The 12662-nt window shown below is 54.4% G+C and overlaps 1 protein-coding gene across 4 annotated transcripts in view; it reads left to right on the top strand.

Annotated features, from left to right (window-relative positions):
• The first annotated feature begins 680 nt into the window (after positions 1 to 680).
• The window catches only part of PCGF3 (polycomb group ring finger 3), a 52694-nt gene continuing 40712 nt past the window's right edge, over positions 681 to 12662 (top strand). For 2 of the 4 annotated variants that reach the window (XM_019436852.2, XM_019436851.2), the window contains exon 1: positions 684 to 864. The gene's annotated coding sequence lies outside the window, so the exon portion shown is untranslated. Of the gene's footprint in view, positions 865 to 12662 lie in introns of all 4 variants that reach the window. The other 2 variants (XM_019436853.2, XM_019436854.2) reach the window with 2 other exon arrangements.

Here is a 12662-nt window from a genome sequence, read left to right as displayed (position 1 = left end):
GTCCCTTCCATGCCCGCCCACCCTATTGTAACTAACACTCCAGACATCCACGGCCTCCCCCAACCAGTTTATCTGGCTCCCACATTATATCAGATTTACTTTTTCTTGTCATTGTCCCCCTCCCGCTAAGGTGTGGACCGCACGAAGGGGTGGACGTCACGCTCCAGGGCAGGGCCTGCGCAAGGGTGGACACACGGAGTTTCAGGGTCGGCCCTGCTGCCCACTGGACCGGGGCCCCGAAAGCAGGGCCCTGTCCGTGTGCGGCCCCCGGCTCCTGCCTGGTGCACGGAGAGCTCTCGCTGCTACGTCCCAGGAAGGACTGAATTGCAAGAACGAGACGGATTCCGCCAGAGGAAAGCCCCGGTCAGGTCCCGGAGCTGGAGGTCAGGTCCCGGAGCTGGAGTCGGCGTCAGCTGCCTGCTGAGTCCAGTGTACAACAAGACTCCTGCCGCAGACCTCACCCCCTTGGTCCACGCCCCCTCGGGCCACGCCCTCACGAGCCCCCGCCTCCGCTGAGGGCCCCGCCCCCGACGCCCTCCCCTCTCCGGATCCCTCGGCCTAGCCCTGCCGGAACGCGCCTGCGCCTTATGACCACGCCCCGGCCCCGCCCTCGGGCTCCGCCCCCTCCAGATCCCGCCCCCCTCCCGGCTGCGGGTGGGAGCCGGGAGGGCAACGCGCATGCTCCATGTGCGGCGCCCCCGACTCGCCACTCGGCTCCGCTCGGGCATTTCCGCCTCTTTGTTTTAAACTCCGGACGGGTTTTTTTCTCCTGCTCTTGGGGGGGACCCGGAGGGAGCGGCGCCCCCCCCCCGCTCCCGGCGCTGCCCCCGCGTGCGCCCCGCTCGCCCGCAGCCGAGACGGCAGGTCAGTGAGTCCGCACCCCGCCTGGCCTGGCCCGAGGCGCCCGCTCCTCAGGCCGCGGCCTCGGCCCGTGTGCGGGCCCCTGAGGCTCGGAACCCCGGCCCGCGCCCCTGCGCCCCTTGTTGGCTCGGCCCGCGGGAGCCCCGACACCGCTGGGCAGGCCCCGGGTGCGGGCGCGACCCACGGGGTCGGGACCCCGGGCGGGTCACGGGGAAGGTGGCCGGACCCCAGGACGGGTCATCGGGGAGGGACCAGGGAGGACCGGATCCCGGGACGGGTCAGCGGGGAAGGCCAGACCCCAGAACGGCTCACCGAAGAGGGCCAGACCTCAGACCCACTATACAGGGACCAGGAAGTGCTAGACCCTGAGATAGGTCACCGAGGAGAGTCAAACCCTGGGATGGGTCATCCAAGAGGGTCCAACGCCAGCTCGGGTCACTAAGGGGGATTGTGACCCTGAGACCCGACAGGAACCAGAGATGGCTGGACTCTGAGACAGGCCACTGAGGGGGGCCAGCCCCCAGGATCTGGCAGGACCTAGGGAGGGCTGGGACACGAGGCTGGGTCACTAAGGAGGGCCAGGACACCGAGACTGGTCCCAAAGAGGGCTGGCATACTGGAACAGTCCTGTGAGCACTTCTGAGACCCTGAGACAGCCCCTTCTGAGTGGGAGGCCAGGACCCTGGCATCTGCCATGAGGAGGGTTCATCCCATGTGACAGGCTCCGGGGATGACCAGGCCCCAGCTAGGTCATTTAGGGGTATCTGGATGCTGGAGCGGGACCATGAAGAAGTGAGGCTCTCAGGGAGGGCCAGGACACTGATAAGAGCTGGAACTTGGAGACCGGTCCCTGCCAGAACTCCTGAACAAGTCAGTGGGATGCACCCAGGTCCCAAGAGCAGAAAGGAAGGCTGGGACCCTAAGCCAGCCCTCCAGGGGTTTGGACCCCTGGGGCAAGATCCAGGGGTGCCTTTAATGTGCCCATCCTACTCAACTGGACCCACGGCTGTGAAGGCTTGGGGGCGTCAGGGACCCTGCTCACCTGAGCCCCACAAGTGCAAACCTCCCTGAGGCCCCCGATATGAGCACCTGGGCCAGCCCCACAGACCTTCTGACCTTCAGCAGATGCTGCCTGGCTGGGCCCCAGGGGCAGGTGTGAGGCAGGGTTAGGGTCTGTCCTCTTCCTTCTAGGGGTTCAAGTGGAGCTCCTAGTCCACACTGGCTCCATGCCCCAGTGCCCACTCCCCAGATCCAAGAAGCTGTCTCCTACCCTGTTCTTCCAGCCCCTACTGCAGGGCTGCTATTCTTTCCTTGTGGTCAGTGTCCATCACCTTCAACCACTCCTGGCCTCCCCGCCCTCCGCTGTTGGAGGTCAAGTGGTTGGGTGGGTGTACCCTCCATCCAGGTGTGTTTTTAGTGTCCAGGAAGTTCCAGGAGGAGTGGGGTTCCTTAAGGAGTGTTGGAAGCTTAAGGAAATATTTGGGGGGCACTGGGCCCAGGGTAAGAAGGTTGGAGTAGGTGAGCATACATGTCAGGTGAGTGGGTCAGGCACCTTCTCCACTCCAGGACAGGAAAATATTAAAGGACCTAGCAATGGGGGTCTTTGCTTCTTTGAAACCTTTGGATGAGACTTTCGTCTAAAATTTGCCCGTGTGTTCCTTTAATTTGGAAGTGTTGATGAAAAAGAAGGGTATTGTATGTGCTGCTCTTTGATTGGGTAATGACTCCAGAGCGTGTCCAGTAAGGTAATGCTGGAGGAGTTTAAGAGAATGAAGAGCCAGGAGGGCAAGGGCCTTGTCCAGCTCAGCTGCCAGAACTGGTTCCCTGGCCTGAGGTCGGCGGGCAGTGCACGACTATTGAATGAAGTGAGTGCGCGAATGAATGGATGAAAGGCAGGAGTACTTTTAGAACTTGTGTTAAGTTTGCAAACTTATCCACAGGTTGGACAGTAGGATGAGGTACAAGTCTAAAACTCTGAGCTGTATGGACTCCCAGGGGAGGCACCTGAATTGGTCACTTCAGCGTCTCATTTTGTGCCACAACGTTGCCGCTTGGTTACTTAGGAGAAAACCTAAGATTTGCAGTTGAGATTTTCAGATTGACATTTCATAAGACCGAATCTTAACCAAATGGAGTCCCTGAATGGTCTAGCTTAGGAACTTTTATTTGCCAAATGTATCCATACTTGGGACCTTCCTACTCAACACTTCTGTTTTTTTTTTTTTAATACACACTTTACTTTTTTAAAAACTTATTTTTGTTTTGTGAAGTTTTGGAAAAGACTTGCAAAACTGGGCATTCAAGTTTGGTTAGGCTCTATTTTCCTATTTTCGGATTTTTAAAGGTACAATAGTGCTGTGTGGCTGTATTATTTATATATTGCTGTCCAACAGATTACCCCCAAACATAGTGCCTTTAAACAACATCAGCTATTATCGTACAGTTTCTGTGGTTCAGGAATCTGGGCGCAGCTTAGCTGAGTCCTGTGGCTCTGGGTCTCACAAGGCTGAACTTAGGGCACTGGCTGGAACCGTGGTTTCATCTGAAGGTTTGACTGTGGGATCTACTTCCAGGCTTGCTCACTCAGCTGTTGGCTGAAGATGTCAGTTCCTTTTCACATGGGGCTCTCCACAGGGCAACTCAGAGGGAGCCAGTGATAGAAGAAGAGAGCGAACAAGGAGGCCACAATCTTGATGACCTAATCTTAGCGGGGACATCCCGTCCGTTTGGCCACATTCTCTTTGTTAGGGCCTAGTCACTAGGCCCAGCCCTCACTCAAGAGGAAACACGTGTGTACTGGAAGGAGGGGTGACACACACTGTGGCCATCAGGGTTTCGCTGATCTAGGGCCTGCACCTGAGAAATACCCAAGTAAATTAACACTTGTGTAGAGGGTAGCACGTTGAAGTACAAGGTTACAGCAGCCCGGCTGTCTCTTTAATTGTATCGGTTCCTCTGTTGTCGCCATAATGACTGAAACCACTGGAACTTACACATGAGGGAAGATAAATTATAAATAGGGAAGATTGTTGGGAATTAACTTCTAATGTAACACACCTGTAGCAAACCGTGAGCCGCCCCCTCCACCCCCACCCCCCGCGCTCAAATTAAGTGAAGTGGTGTGGAATTCATTGATAGCTTCAAGTGCAGTGATTTCAATGTTTCCCAAGAGTCATTTTATTCCTAGCAATGATTTTGCTCCAGAAATTGTAAACTGACCTTTGTAAGAAGTTTTTAAGAAGTCAGATCCTGAGATGTTTTGGATATTTGACCTTTGTAAGGAAGTCATGCTCCAGGAGCCTGTATGCAAGGTCCTCGGTGCTTAGGACCTGTGGCTCTGGGGTACCTCTGTCTGGCACTCTGGGCTGGGCTGTAGCATGGGGCTGGAAAGGACACCATCCGGGGCCCGTGTGGGAGGCCTCCATGCAGGACTTGTCCCAGGAGCCCTACGTGGACGGAACTGTCACCTGCTGCCCAGCTCTCTCTAGATCTGCCAAGGCCCCACCCAGCCAGTGTGAGGCGGGGCCCTGGGCCAGTGACTGGAATTACTTATTTGGGTTGTTTGGGTCTATACTGTTACTCTTTAATCTATTAAATGGCAGGATTTATTAATTCATTTGGAGCTATTTGCTTAGTGGTGAGAATCAAATTTGAAGTTGAAACATATTTTTCTTTTACTATTGAAATATGTTGAGGTTTGGGGACAGTTTCTTATTACCCTTCTGGTATTTGCTGTTAATAGTCCAAAAATGCTTCACAATCCCTTGTCCTTCAGAAAATGGAACCACAGGATACTGTTGTACAAGTGATAGTGTATCAATTCAATTGTAAGAAGACCTTTAAAAATAATAGGACTGTCATTTCTGATGTGGCATGTTCCTCCCTACAGAACTGAATTATCTGAAGGCCAAAATGACAAAGAGCTATAATGAAACACTTAACACATGACGAGAGAGTTAGTTAGGGTGTGAGCCTTGCTTAGACACATTTTCAGAATTGTCTGTTGAATTAAGCAACGGCGTCTGTTGAGAAGAACTAAAACTCACTTGAAAATACAGTCCTTAAAAACTGATTGTTGGGTTGATTGTTTTTTTTGAAGAGAACTTCTAATATTTAGGTGAATTGGGAGAGTGGAGGTTAATTGGATTATTTTGCAAATGAATCAATATTTGCTGGACTTTGCTACATTAACAGCAAGTTCCAGATGTTTAGCAAGAAATATGCAAACTGTGGAAAGCTGTCTGCATACTTCTTTGAAGCCCCTGCTAACTAACTGTGGGCTTCATGGAGGCAGTGGGTGTTGTGAATGTCAGCCAAGCCCTGGCTGGTGTGTGTGGTCCTGTCCCGGAGGCACGGTGTGTGCGAACCTGTTTAGTTCTCAGAGCCATCCTAGGACTGCTGTTTGACAACCCCCCCCCCCCGCCCCCCATTTGCCTGATGAACATGCAGGCACAGGGCACAGTCACAGCTAGGAAGTCAGGAGCAGAGAAAGGGTAGCCTTTCCTTTTTTTAAAGTTTCAAGTGATTTCATTTTACTTCCCCCCCCCCCCCCCCGCCAAGTTTTAATTTCAGAGAAAACACAGTGGAGAAGAACAGAAGGAATTCTGCACTGAGCAGTCTTACACCCCTGCTCCGACCCAACAGCTATTCATGCTTTGCCACATTTGCCTCATCTCTTTTTTCTAAATACATATTTATTGTCATTGAATCATCTGGAAGTAGTAGCCACAGACAACCTACCGTGTTCCTGAAGTAGTTTAGAGCACACAGGTCACAGGACAACCACGACATCATTATCACCCCCGAGAAGTGGGCTCTTACTTCACACACTAGCTAATTTCCTGTTCATTTTCAAGTCTCCCCCCTTGTCTCAAGAATGTCTTCCATGTGTTTCCCTTAACCAGACCCAGGCAGGTTCCTGGTGTGGCACAGCGGGTCACGTGCCTCCTGAACCAGACATATCTGGGTTCCCAGAGTGGCACTGGGGGTCACGTCCTTCCTAAACCAGACACAGGCAGGTGCCCTGAGTGACACTGAGGTCATGCCCCTCCTGAAACAGACAGGTAGCTTCCCTGCATGGCACTGGGGGTCATGCCTTTTCGGAACCAGACAGAGGCAGGTTCCCCGTGTGGCACTGGGGTCACGTCCCTTAGTGTCTTTTCAGGTTCCCCACTTGCCCTCCACAGGGTTGACTTTTCTAGGCCACCTGTTACATCTGGATTTTTCTGAGTCTTCACTATTTGTGTTTCCTCACTTTTGTCTGTTGTCCCTGTGTACTCTGTAAACTAAAGGGAACGAGGGAGAGGCCGAGTCGGGCTCGAGATTTGGATCACTTCATAGGAGCCGTGAGTGAGTGCTTCACGCGACTTCAGGGACATGTGTTCAAGTGGTGGTTACTCGGGTCAGTGCTGCAGGCCATACTTCTGGCGCCCCGGTCCCCAGTGCCAGGAGAGATGTGGAGCCCCAGCACAGGAACCCAGGGGAGAGTCCCACTGTCTTCAAACAAAAATTTTTTTTAATGTTTTATTTATTTATTTATTTTTTTTTTTTTTAAATGTTTTATTTATTTTTGAGAGAGAGAGAGTGGGGGAAGGGCAGAGAGAGAGGGAGATGCAGAATCCGAAGCAGGCTCCAGGCTCTGAGCCGTCAGCACAGAACCCGACGCAGGACTTGAACTCAGGAACTATGAGATCATGACCTGAGCCGAAGTCGCACACTTAACCAACTGAGCCACCCAGGCGCCCCAGAGAGTCCCACTGTCTTGCGATAGGGCATGTCCTTCCGGGCCACCTCATCCGTCTCTGATGGGGAGGTGCCCTTGGCCCTGTTAACCCTTCCTCACAGGCACACAGGGGCAAGTCCTACTTGTCAGCTTCCATACTTTTTAGCAGACTTCATAAAAGGTTTAGTGGGTGGAAAGTGTTTGAAATTGTTCGTGGAAATAGGACTTCTGCTGACAACATTATCCTTGCATAAAGCAAGTGCCTTTCTTGCTGTAGAGACACGGCTGGCTAGAGGCAGTTTTTTGCCCCCGGCCTTTTATTGAAGGCAGCCTGGTGAACAAGACAGACATCAGAAACCAGGAAGGGGCTCAGTCAGCTCAGCCGCTGCAACAGAACGTCGTAGATGGGGTGGGGTGCTCACACGGTGGAGACTGAGAGGCGGCGAGCCCTCTTCTGTCTCTTGTAAGGACACTAATCTCATCACGGGCCCACCCTTGGGAATCTAACCCGAATCGCCCCATGGGCTCCGTATTTGGAGATCGGGGCCTAGGGTTTCAGCACATGAATTTTGGGTAGGCACAATCCAGTCCCCACCAAGGGGCTCTAGCTTCTTCTGCTGGTTTGTTAACCTGTTCCTTGTCGCTCCAGTTGGGAGAATAGTTGCCTAATGAAAATGTTTCCGGGGTTGGTGGCCACTCTGTATTTTACATGCTGGGGAAACTGACCCTGTCTTCTGCTATTAATTCTGTTTCTTTTAATACCGTTACGTTAATTTTGTAATTCTGCATCGCAAATTGCCACAGAATTAGTGGCTTAAAAGGACACCAACTCATTAGTCACAGTTCCATGGGTTGGAAGTGTCGTGCAGTGTGGCTGCCACCCCCCCCCCCCACCCCCGCTCAGGGCCTCAGAGGCCGAAATCAACGCGGTGGCTGGGCTGCAGCTCTCATCTGGGACTCGGGTTGTCTTCTGAGCCCGCCCGCTGTTGGAGAATCCATGTCCTGTGGTTGTGGCACTGGGGTCCTGCTGTTCTGCTCGCTGTCGGCTGGGGACTGCCCTCAGCTCCTGGAGGCCCACGGCTCCTCGCCCCGGGGCCGTGAGTGCTTGACGGATCCAGTTGCCCTGTGCCAGGCCAGTGGGACTCGTCCCTCCTCTTCTGCCACCAGCTGGGAAGAACATCGCTTTGAAAGGCCATGCTACTTGGCCAGCAGATACTTGCTCTGTTTCAAGGTCAGCTCATTTGGGACCTTAATTTGCTCCTTAAAAATTCCTTTGCAGCAGTGCCTGGGCTAGTAAGGCAAGAGGTATGTGTATGCCAGGGCCTTCTCGAGGCTACCTCGGAATTCCGCCTGCTACGGTCCTGGCTCTCCGAAATTGATATCCCCCCAAATGCCAAACACACCTGCCCTTCTTCTGAGGTTCCCCGGGGTCTCCTCCCACTGCAGCACCAGCTCAGAGTCCCAAACCTTGCCTGAGTCCCAGAATTCCAGAGTCTCATCCCCTGGGTCACCCGCTGGGTGCCGCTTCCGGGCACTTGCAGACCAAGCGACACAGTTCGCCTTCCCAGCGACCCCCACGCAGCGGACCGGTTGTGGGACCACAGGTGTAGATTGGCCAGTTCAGAAGTGGGAACTGGACACAACAGGAAGTCCTGGGCCCAACACGGTTCTGAAACCCAGCGGGGGATCCCCAGTCAGGAGCTCGGGGTGACCCCCCCTGGCTCCCTGCTTCGCTCCCTGGGCTCCTGTTTCTGCCCTGAGTCAGCCTTCCTCGTGAGGGGGATGCGTGTCTGTAGCTGAGCGGCCTCTGTTGGTAGAAAACCTGGGGCCCCACAGCCCCTTTCAGGGCATGTTATTTGTCTTCTCCAGGGGTTGGATCTGGCAGTTAAAATGGATGTGATTGTATCATGATCTGTTATACAGCTGACTTCCAATCTCCCTTCCTTTTTCCTTACATTGCCTGACGTTACTGTCTCCTGTTCCAAATTCTCAAGGGTTGCGTCTGAGCCCTTGTCCTCCTTGCTCCTCTGTCCTCGTCCCCCTGCCCTGTCTGGATGCCTCATCCTCTGGGCCAGCCGGCTTCAAAGTGGTCATAGTACGCTTTGGGGGATCCCTTGCCCCGTCAGTGGGGTGTCTGCTGCTCTGGCCCCTCCCTCCAGGCCCAAGGTCAGATGTCCCTCTGCACCGGCTCTCCTCTGGTCACTTTCTAAAGCAGCCCCTCCGCCTGTTCTCTGCTTCGCTGCCTTGACCTACTTTCTCAGTGGTGCTCATCTCTGTTTGCTGATGAGTTTGTCACGTCTCGTCACCAGCTGGAACGGGAGCTCCATGAGCACCAGGCCTGTGATAAGGTGTGAGCACCCTGGTTGGCTCAGTACGCATGCTTCGGCTGAGCATTTGAGCACTTTCCTCAGTGCTCTGAAAGAATCGCTTTCTTACTGGTAGGGTTCACTGTTGCTGATGAAAATGCTATCTGATTCCCAGTCCGTCGTGGGGAGGGACCTCCTCTCCTCCCAGAACCTTTAGGGCCCTCTCTTGTACCCTTGATGTCTCCAGATTCTAGGACTTGGTTAGACATGGGTCATTTTCATTCTCTGTGCCTGGCACTCGGGCCTTTGCAGCCTCATGGTTCTTCCAGCGGGGGGAATACTTGGATAATTTTTTCCAAATCATGAAATAATAGAATATTAAAGTATATTTGGAAGCTCCATATCTCGGTTTTCTGTTTTTTCTAAAACACCTGTTGCTTGGGTGTTGGCTCTTTTCTGTTTCCTGTCTTTATCTGCTCTTGGAGAAGGTTTCTCAGCTTTATCATATAACCCTTCCATTGAATTTTTAATACTGCCAGTCACATGGCTGGCATCGTAGTGTAGGGAGATGGGTAGTAACAAAATAAGTAAATTATAAATTCGAGGGTAATGTCTTAGATTTGTGGTGTGTACCCACATAGCATGGAGTTTTAAGTCAGATGGTCTCTAACAGTGTTGCTGGGGGTAACATCAGAGGAGAGGCTTGACAGAGGTGAGGGGCCCCGTGTAGCCATATGACAGAGAATGTTGCAGCTACAGTAAGTGCCAGGGCCACGAAGAAGGAGCACACCTAGAATGTTCTAGACCTAGCAGGGTCCACCGTGGCCACAGTGGACTGCGAGGCGGCTTGGGCATCGCTGGCCACTGGAGCCACTGGAACACTTTGGAGAGTCTGTGCCACAGCCACCTGCTCGGGTGCGTTTTCATGGGATCCCTGGGAGCCGTGTGTGGGCAAGTGTGGCATGGTATGCCTGGACAGCAGGGCCAGATGGGGTAAGTGTGAGGGGTACAGCCGCCCCTGTCTCTTGCACACGGGTGTGAGGTGGGCAGAAGGTGCAGGAGGGATGGCGGACACGCAGAGGAAACTTGGAGACGCTGGCACCCGCGTGGAAATGCCCGGCCTTCCCAGTGGAGCATAGGGAGTTGACGTCTGAATTTGGGGTCCGGAAGTGTCGAGCTGGAGGAACAGGAGGTACAAACACGGAGGTGGGGGGCCAGTGGGACGTGACTGGAAGTGAGGGTTGGCGTGGGCTCGGCCGCAGGGACCGGTGCCTGGGAGCAGTTCGGTCCGCTTGCGGTGGATGTCACTGATGTGGGCGGGCCTTGGTGCTGCTCAAGACATGTGCCTGGGATCCCACCCTGGACTGTATGTCAGGTCACTAAGTTACACCCAGATATTTGTACAAACTCTTAATTTAAGAAGTAAAAATTGGGAGTAAACTCACCGGTAGAAATGACCATCAGTCTGCCGTATCGTTGAGCAGGTATTCATTGAATGCATGTTAGTGGGGTACTGTGTGAGCCTCCGAGCACCCAGTGATGCAGGAGGAGTAGCCGGGGGGGGGTGGGGCACGGTGTCCCCGAGTGGGGAAGCGAGGACGAGGCCTGGGGAGGGAGCCCCGTGCAGCTTTCTGCAGGGCCGAGACCATGGTGACCTGGGGGTGACGGGATGGCAGGGGTGGAGGTGGGGCGTCGGGTCCAAGTTAGGGGAGAAGGTGGAGCAGGGATTTCACTGTCCTTTGAGTCACGAAGCCTCTTGAGAGTCTAAATTCAAAGCACTTTTGTTATTTCATTACTTTTTTTAAAAGCTTTGATGGTGCTGTGTAGCCATGTAGAAATACATTTAAAGTTTCCCTTTTTCTCATAATCTTGACCTGATTTCAGTGACCCAGGGAGGAACATTCGTGATCTGGTTCTGTTTATCTGGAGGTTGCGATAAATCCTGGGTGTTTGGCCCCCGTGCAGAGCCCTGCTGGCGGCTCCTCCAGGCCCGGCTGGAGGACCTGGTGACGCCCTCACGGGGCGCGCTGGCTCGGCAGCTGTCAGTGCCACGGCCCCACTGGTGAGCAAGACTGCACCGCGAGCGGGCAGCAGTGTGCGAGTGAGTTAGCTGGGTGTCGGAGAGAGAGCAGTGAGGAGCCGGGGGTCTGGAGCTGGGGGTCTTAGGCCACAGGCAAAAGGCTGCAGTGGACCAGGTGGCAAAAAGTAGGGTTCTTTCTTAAGCACCTGCTGCGTGCTGAATCGGGCCCTCTGGCCGGGGGGAGAGAGAGGCCCATCAGATGGGGCACGGCGTGCGGAGGCAGCTTCCCTCGGCCTTACACGTAAACATCCCAGACCGTAGCAGGCTGGTTTGTGAGGCGAGGGTGTTGGACATGGGGGAGGTTCGGCAGTTTGGTGATTTTTGTGTAGAAGTAAGTACAGACAGGACTTCTAGAGTGCTTAGGTGAAGATAGAAATCTCTCTCGTTGGTTGCTCAGTGTTGACTTCCTGAGCAGCAGCTCTGGGGCGGGCACTCCGCCGGACACGACGTCCCCCAGGGAGGTGCAGCCTCAGCCTGCCTGGGGGTTCACAGTGCCATGGGAAGCGGCCTGGGCACGGCTCTGAAGATGCTGACGGCGTGGGAGTTAGAACAGCAGCTGGCTTTAGACCTGGGGTTGGGGGGCCTCTCCAGGAGGCTCGGGGTCTCACTGACAGCCTGCTGCCCTGAGGTTGGAGGGCCGGGCTGGCAGGAATGGTGCACACCGGTGGCACTGGCACGGACGAGCGCCCCGACACGGACGGGCTCTGCCCGTGGATGGAGCCTGACCTGGACAGACGTTGTTAATGGACGGGGCCGGTGTGGACAGAGCCTGACGTGGACGGGGCCAGCGTGGATGGAGCCTGACCTGGACAGACACTGATAATGGATGGCCCTGATGTGGACAGAGCCTGACGTGGACGGGGCCAGTGTGGATGGGAGCCCTGATGTGCATGGGGCTGGCGTGGCTCATCAGGAGTCTGGACCCTTTCAGGGATTTCGTGCAGGAAGGACATGTCTGATTGGCTTTTCTACATGTCGCTTAGACTTGTCCATGAGACTGGGTGTAGGAAGGCCTGTTCTGGATGGATCTGCCATCCAGATGGGAGCCATGGAGTGTCCAGGGAATGGCCGTGGGCTCAGAGGGCGTGGCATTCAGGGAGGAAGGGGCAGGACTGGGGAGAGGATGGTGTGGGGAGGAAGGAGAGAAGACAGAAGGACCCCCACAGGGCAGCTGGAGCTTGGAGGTGGGGGGCGGGGGGGAGCAGGTTGGCGATTTCTTAGAAAGTTGTCCGATAGCCGTGTGTGGCTCCCCGTGGTGGGCATTTACTCCAGAGGGTCTGTCCGCCCAGAGGTGTGGCCGTGAGTGTTCACAGCAGCCTTAGTCCTCACAGCCCCACAGGAAACAACCCAAATATCCATTTGCTGGTGAGTGGGCCAACAAAATTTCAGTGGACGCTGCTCAGGAGGAGAACGAGCTGTTGATGTGACAACGTGAGCGAGCCTGGAAACAGGATGAGGGAGACAATTGTGCTGTGTGACCCACAAACGCAGTGCCCAGAACACGCCCCCTCGGTGCAGTTGTTGGGCAGACCGGGGGTCTCTGGGGCGAGGGTCCTCATCTCCGTCATGGTGGTGGTTTTCAGGCAAACGTCAAAACTTACCAAGTTGTCTCTTTAAAATACGTGCAGTTTGTTTTGTCAAATATTTCTCCTTAAAGCTGTTTAATAAAGGTTATGGGATAGATAGATGAATA

The sequence above is a fragment of the Panthera pardus genome, unplaced genomic scaffold (assembly GCF_024362965.1).
Source record: "Panthera pardus isolate Hobbes unplaced genomic scaffold, ASM2436296v1 HiC_scaffold_13, whole genome shotgun sequence".
Taxonomy (NCBI): Eukaryota; Metazoa; Chordata; class Mammalia; order Carnivora; family Felidae; genus Panthera; species Panthera pardus.
Note: the sequence above shows the minus strand (reverse complement) of the source record. Positions and strands in the feature narration are given on the sequence as shown.